Genomic DNA, 5,721 nt, shown 5'->3' with positions numbered 1-5,721 from the left:
CTAAAGGCTGGTATACACGGTAAGGAAATCCTCAAAGGATGTGCTTAACAGACGAAAAAAACTCGGATATAACTGGCTGGATCGAACATAGTAATTTACAAAACTTATTAAAATATCTCCCAACGTATAAATAATTATTTTTATTTAAAAATGGATAGATAGAAAAAAAAATCACGGTTAATCCTCAAAGGATTTCCTTACCGTGTATACCAGCCTTAATTTATACCCTTTAATTTTCTTTACCACTGAGGCGCCCCCAAGGACTTAGCGCCTGGAGCGGCTGCTCCGTTTGCCCTATGGTAGGGCCGGCTCTGATCCTAGTTACACACACACTTAATTTTATACAGCTTCTCTATATTTGTTCCATTAATTTAATTCAGAAAACTTCTTTAAATATTTGATTTAAGTCTGTAAGTGATTCTACAGTTATTGAGTAAATATTGAACTTTAAATTTTTTTAATGCTAAAGCATACCAAATTCAAAGATTATATAGTACATACAGGCTTATCACATCAGTGAATGAAATTAAGTAACAAATTCTTTAATGATTATTAACAGCTTATAAAAATTTACAACAAACAGTGGCTCCTTTAACATGTACATAATACAGACCACTCAAAATGCATTTCGGACATAATAAACAGTTCCTTTTCAGTTGGTGTTCATACATATAAAATTATAAAAATGCATTTAAAAGGACATTGTATGAATGCCAACTGAAGAGGAACTGTTTGTCTGAAATGCATTTTGAGTGTTCTGTATTATAAATATGTATATGTTAAAGGAGCCACAGTTTGTTGTAAATTTTTATAAGGTGTTAATAATCATTAAAGAATTTAATTAATTTCATTCACTGGTGTGATAAGCCTGTATATATGTCTTATTGATTTAGACTTTGATTTTGAATATATTTTTAAAACAATTATACATACAGATTAAACCCAGTTTTATTTTTCTAAATAAAGCATACACACAAATAATATAATAGTTTTAGTTAGACTTCATGTAAACAAACATCTCTGAAAACAGGTAAACATTTTCAATAATAAGGATTTTCTTTTCAGACAAATTAACAAATAGTGGATGTTATTGGCTAATATTTAAAAAATTTTAAATTTAGAAACAAAAGAATTTAAATATTACATTCTTAATTTTTAAAATTTAAACTAATTTTTGTTGTAGTATTCTTCTATTTGTTATAATCTTAATTTGATTAATTGAAAAAATATATGTATACTAATTATTGAACATGTATTAGAGTTTTAATTTAAAACAATTTTTGTATAATTTTAAAAATTTCTCAAATTTTTATTTTCAACATTCAAGCAGTAATTAAGCAAAACTTTTGGTTTCTTTTTTTTGTCCTCAGTACTACTTTCTCCTCTTAGCAAATTAAAAATGTCTGTATCCATCTTTTAGCTGTTTATTTTTAAATAAACACTTAGAAATAAGTTTTTTAATTTGTTAGAATAATCTCTTTACATTATCCAAATGAATAAATTATATGTAAGTTTGATCTGTTCAGTAATAAACTTTTTTTAATAGTTTTACTTTATTCTCTTATCCGATGTAGTTCTATTTAACATTATAACCTACCATTACAACATGTATTATATTTTATATCAATAAAGGATATTTTTTAATATAAAAATGTATTTTTTTCTTTAACATTTGATTCTTAGGTTTACCTCAGTACAAAGATTTCGTAGTTCATTAAAAAATTTTGGCCCATCAATTTAAGAAAATTACGTTTATGTGTAACAAACTTTAAAATGCAACTTTATAAGGTTACTATTCATCGGTTTGCTATTAAAAATAACTTGAATATTCTCCAAGGAACTATTAAATTTTTCTAGTCCCTTGAAATAAGAGTTCCTTAGTAAATAAGAGGCTCTGATTTGATCAAAAAAAAGCAGGATATAAACATTACCACCATTAAATCAAACAATAATTTTTGTAACAATTGAATATATATTTATTTTTAAACTTACACTAAAGTTATTGTATGTTACACTAATGTTTTTGGTGTGGGCAAAATCAGATAATGAATAAGTCAGATTATACCATAGTCATGTCTTCGCCCTACGGGGCTTTAATTCCACGGGGTAGACGGCTTCATTGATGTGCGTCAGAATCGAGTATACGCGTGACATCTCATTACCTGGAAGTATCATTTAGTTATTTTTAGAATTTTCGAGATTTAATAAATGCTTCATATATTTTATGATTTGAATCCGGTAAAGGAAATTTTGTTACAAAAGAAAATTTTAAAATTCTGTTCTGTATAAAATACAGTATTGTAAGAATTGAACCAAAGTTTTTATATCATTTGTTGTCTGGCCATAGAAATTCAGCGAATGTTCGAATATGAAAAACTACATACAGTTGATCTTTATGCAGAATCCTGCGAGAAAGGAAAGTAAATTCCAGATAAATAGGTTTCGAGATAGAGGTTCGCATTTACGCGGAATAGAGGAGAAATTGAAGATTATAAAGCTACGAAAGAGTGGAGGTCGCGCGGGAAAATAGGTACTAATTAAAATTACCGACAAGAGATAGTAAGGAAAACCCTTATACCCCGTTCGCACCGAGCATTTTGATCTAGATTGTGACTAAGGTCGGAGAGCGTTCCGTGGTGCAAACCGTTTCAATCTCGACTGAACAAGGTTCAATCACGATCGACTGGAGAGTTCTCGAAACTCTAGATCCAGTCATAAGAGAGATCCCACACTCCCACGTGCGTGAGAAAATACAAGGTGACTGCGGAACATGTGTCGGGCTATCGACAGAGAAATAAAAAAAACATCTGGAGAGACGACGACATCTGTCTATTATATGTGTGGCAAGATAAAGTATTTATTTCTAACCAAAACTTCCATTTTGTTTGTTGGTGTTTGTGACTTACCGCGTAGTTACGTCAGTTTTATGATCGCGTGTAATAGCCAGGTTCTTCTCGAGCGGACTGTCTGTGCGAACAGCGCGATGTTTGACTAGCGACAGTCACAATCCAGATTGTAGGTAAATCGAGATCAAAGTGAGTCATGGATTGTGTGCAAACGTAGTATTACATTGTGTGGCAAGAAGCTGTAGGCAGATTCAAATTAATGAAGTTCGTCTTAGCCAGGTTTTACTGTACAGTACATAAAAACAACATTATATGGAAGCAGGAGACAACTTCAACATACACAGAACGTATTGAACCTATTTATATAATACTAGCAGATCCCGCCATGCGTTGTCGTGGCTTAAAATGTATCTATTAATAGTATAAATGTATAACACTTCCTCGTAGGGGGAAAATTTTTCAAAAAATCCCTTCTTAATGTACAGTACATTCTTTCGACGTACCCCATTAAAACGCAAAAAACCGCATCTAAAATAGTATAATAGAAGCCAAGTTCTTCACGGAAAGCCTTAATCCTGTCCCTCTCCCCTCAGTCGGAGGAATTTCGACACGTATATTATATATAAACACGTGCGTATTCGAATGCAGCGTTGTCAAAATTTCAAAGGAATCGGTAGGAACAAACGAACATTACATTTTTATTTATATAGATAGATAGATAGATGATCTGCTTTAGTTCATTTTCACAGAAAAGCAAACTTAGGGCGTCGTACTCGTAGCGCCATCTGTTGGACATAAAAGCCTTAACCTTAGATGATATGTTTTAATTTATATGAATGTTTAACAAAATAATATACAGCCTATGTCCACCCTGAAGTTCCATTCTAAATATTGGTGAAAAAATTTTTTGAAATCTGATGAGTAGTGTGAGAGTTACCAAGGGTATAAGGAAATTACCTATATCACTTACTGGCGCACGATCGTGTGATCGGCTCTCTAAACTTTTTATAGGAGGGCGATAATCGCTATATGATCCGAACGGCGAAGTTCAGATGCTCGTCAGAAGTCGAAGTTCTCGTTGCGCGGACAAACACGCGTATGAGATATGATTCGGAATCAATTGAAGAGACATTTAAGTATATTTAACAAGAGTAAATTTAATAATTCAAAAACAAAACGAATACAAATAATCGATGAACGACAATTAAGCGACAAGATATAGGCAAAGACTTATTCTATGCTGATGCGCGATCGAGAGAGAGAGCTCACAAAATTATTATAAACCATACGACCTGGTTAGTTGTCGTTCGTCTTCCTCTCTGTAGGTAAAGGACTCCTTGTAGATAGAGTTCATTTACTTCTTCGTACGGGAGATCAATACGTGCACAAAATATAAAAGTATCTTCACTAAGTTCAGACTCGGAACTTAGTCTATGGGACTCGTTTAAGGGCGTTGGTCATCAGGAGGAGAACTGCGTGGAGTTTTGACGCTTCGGATCTGTCGAAGAACTCCCCGAATTCGGACTAAATTCCCTTATATCTCAAAATTTTCGTCCAATCATCTGCTTGAACTTCGTTCATGTGAGCGGATGAAAGGGGAATCAAAGAGGGGTAACCATTTCCCATCTGAGTGAGATTTTTAACCAGATAAGGGAAAGTCAGAGGATGTTCTCTTCTGTGAAAGGAAGTAACATCTGTTATCTGGGTTTTTCCCACGTCCGAAACACTAGTTTTTCACAAAGTGAAGTAATATTTTGTGTCGATATTTTACCATTATTAATAAAAATTCATAAATTAGACCCAGGGCCTTTCGGGTCTCACAGTAGTTTCGGAGATTACCCGCTACATCCAAACTTACTTACAAACATTACCTCTTTATAATATTAGTATAAACTGATGTATGACTATTCCCAATCAAATTTTATATGTAATCTGATAGTCTCGGGTTTGAAATGAAATTCGATATCTTAAACTATAAATATGTTCCGATTTAACGTTTTATCAGCAATAATTCCATTTTGATTTCCTATAAATCATAAATAACAATTTACTTACTTACTGAAGTTCATTTATAATGAAAATTCTTTCGGAAAATCTTACAAAAAGCAGGAATAAACGAGAAAATTTCCATTTCAAGATGGCGCCCAACAATAGAAAATTCGAACAATTAGTTTGCTTCGAACGTTCAACATTCGGATAAATACGTCATGCGTTACGTCAAAACGTTAATCGATTTGAAATATTTTACTTCAAAAGTTAAAATAATCCTTTTTTCGTCAATTAGTACTACGATCCTGTGTTTTATTAATATAATAATAAATAAAGTAAGTATCTATGCATAAATTGTGCAATACTTTCACTGGTTGTAAAAGACAGCAACGATACAACAAAAAAGGTGCTTCACTACTTACAAGAAATACGGAAATGGAATGCATCCGAGGACCAAACCGTAAAACACCCAGATCGAGACAAGAAACCGAACTCCCAACACAAAATGACCAAACTAACAGTGAATCAATGCCGATTACTCGAATCCAAGCAATAAAAAAGAGAAATGAGATCCAGAATATATTAGATACTACCAACAAAACCGCAAACAAACAACACCAGCATGATACATCACAAACAAGAAGAAAAGATAGACGCTAACCCGACGAACCTTTCGAAAACGGAATGAAAACACAATTTTCCTAAACCACCCGTAATAACCTCAAGCGTTTACTTAACAATTATCTCCTGTGATACATTCATCCCCATTCTGCATTTCATAATACTTTTTTAAACTGAATAAGGGAGGTTACTTAGTGTCTGCAACTTTTACAATGGAATGCTGGAGGCTTGAACAATGACATAAAACAGGAGACTCCTGGAACAA

This window comes from Centruroides sculpturatus, unplaced genomic scaffold (genome assembly GCF_000671375.1).
Source record: "Centruroides sculpturatus isolate CEXI.00-Female unplaced genomic scaffold, Cexi_2.0 scaffold965, whole genome shotgun sequence".
NCBI classification, from domain to species: Eukaryota; Metazoa; Arthropoda; class Arachnida; order Scorpiones; family Buthidae; genus Centruroides; species Centruroides sculpturatus.
This window is presented reverse-complemented; position numbering follows the sequence as displayed.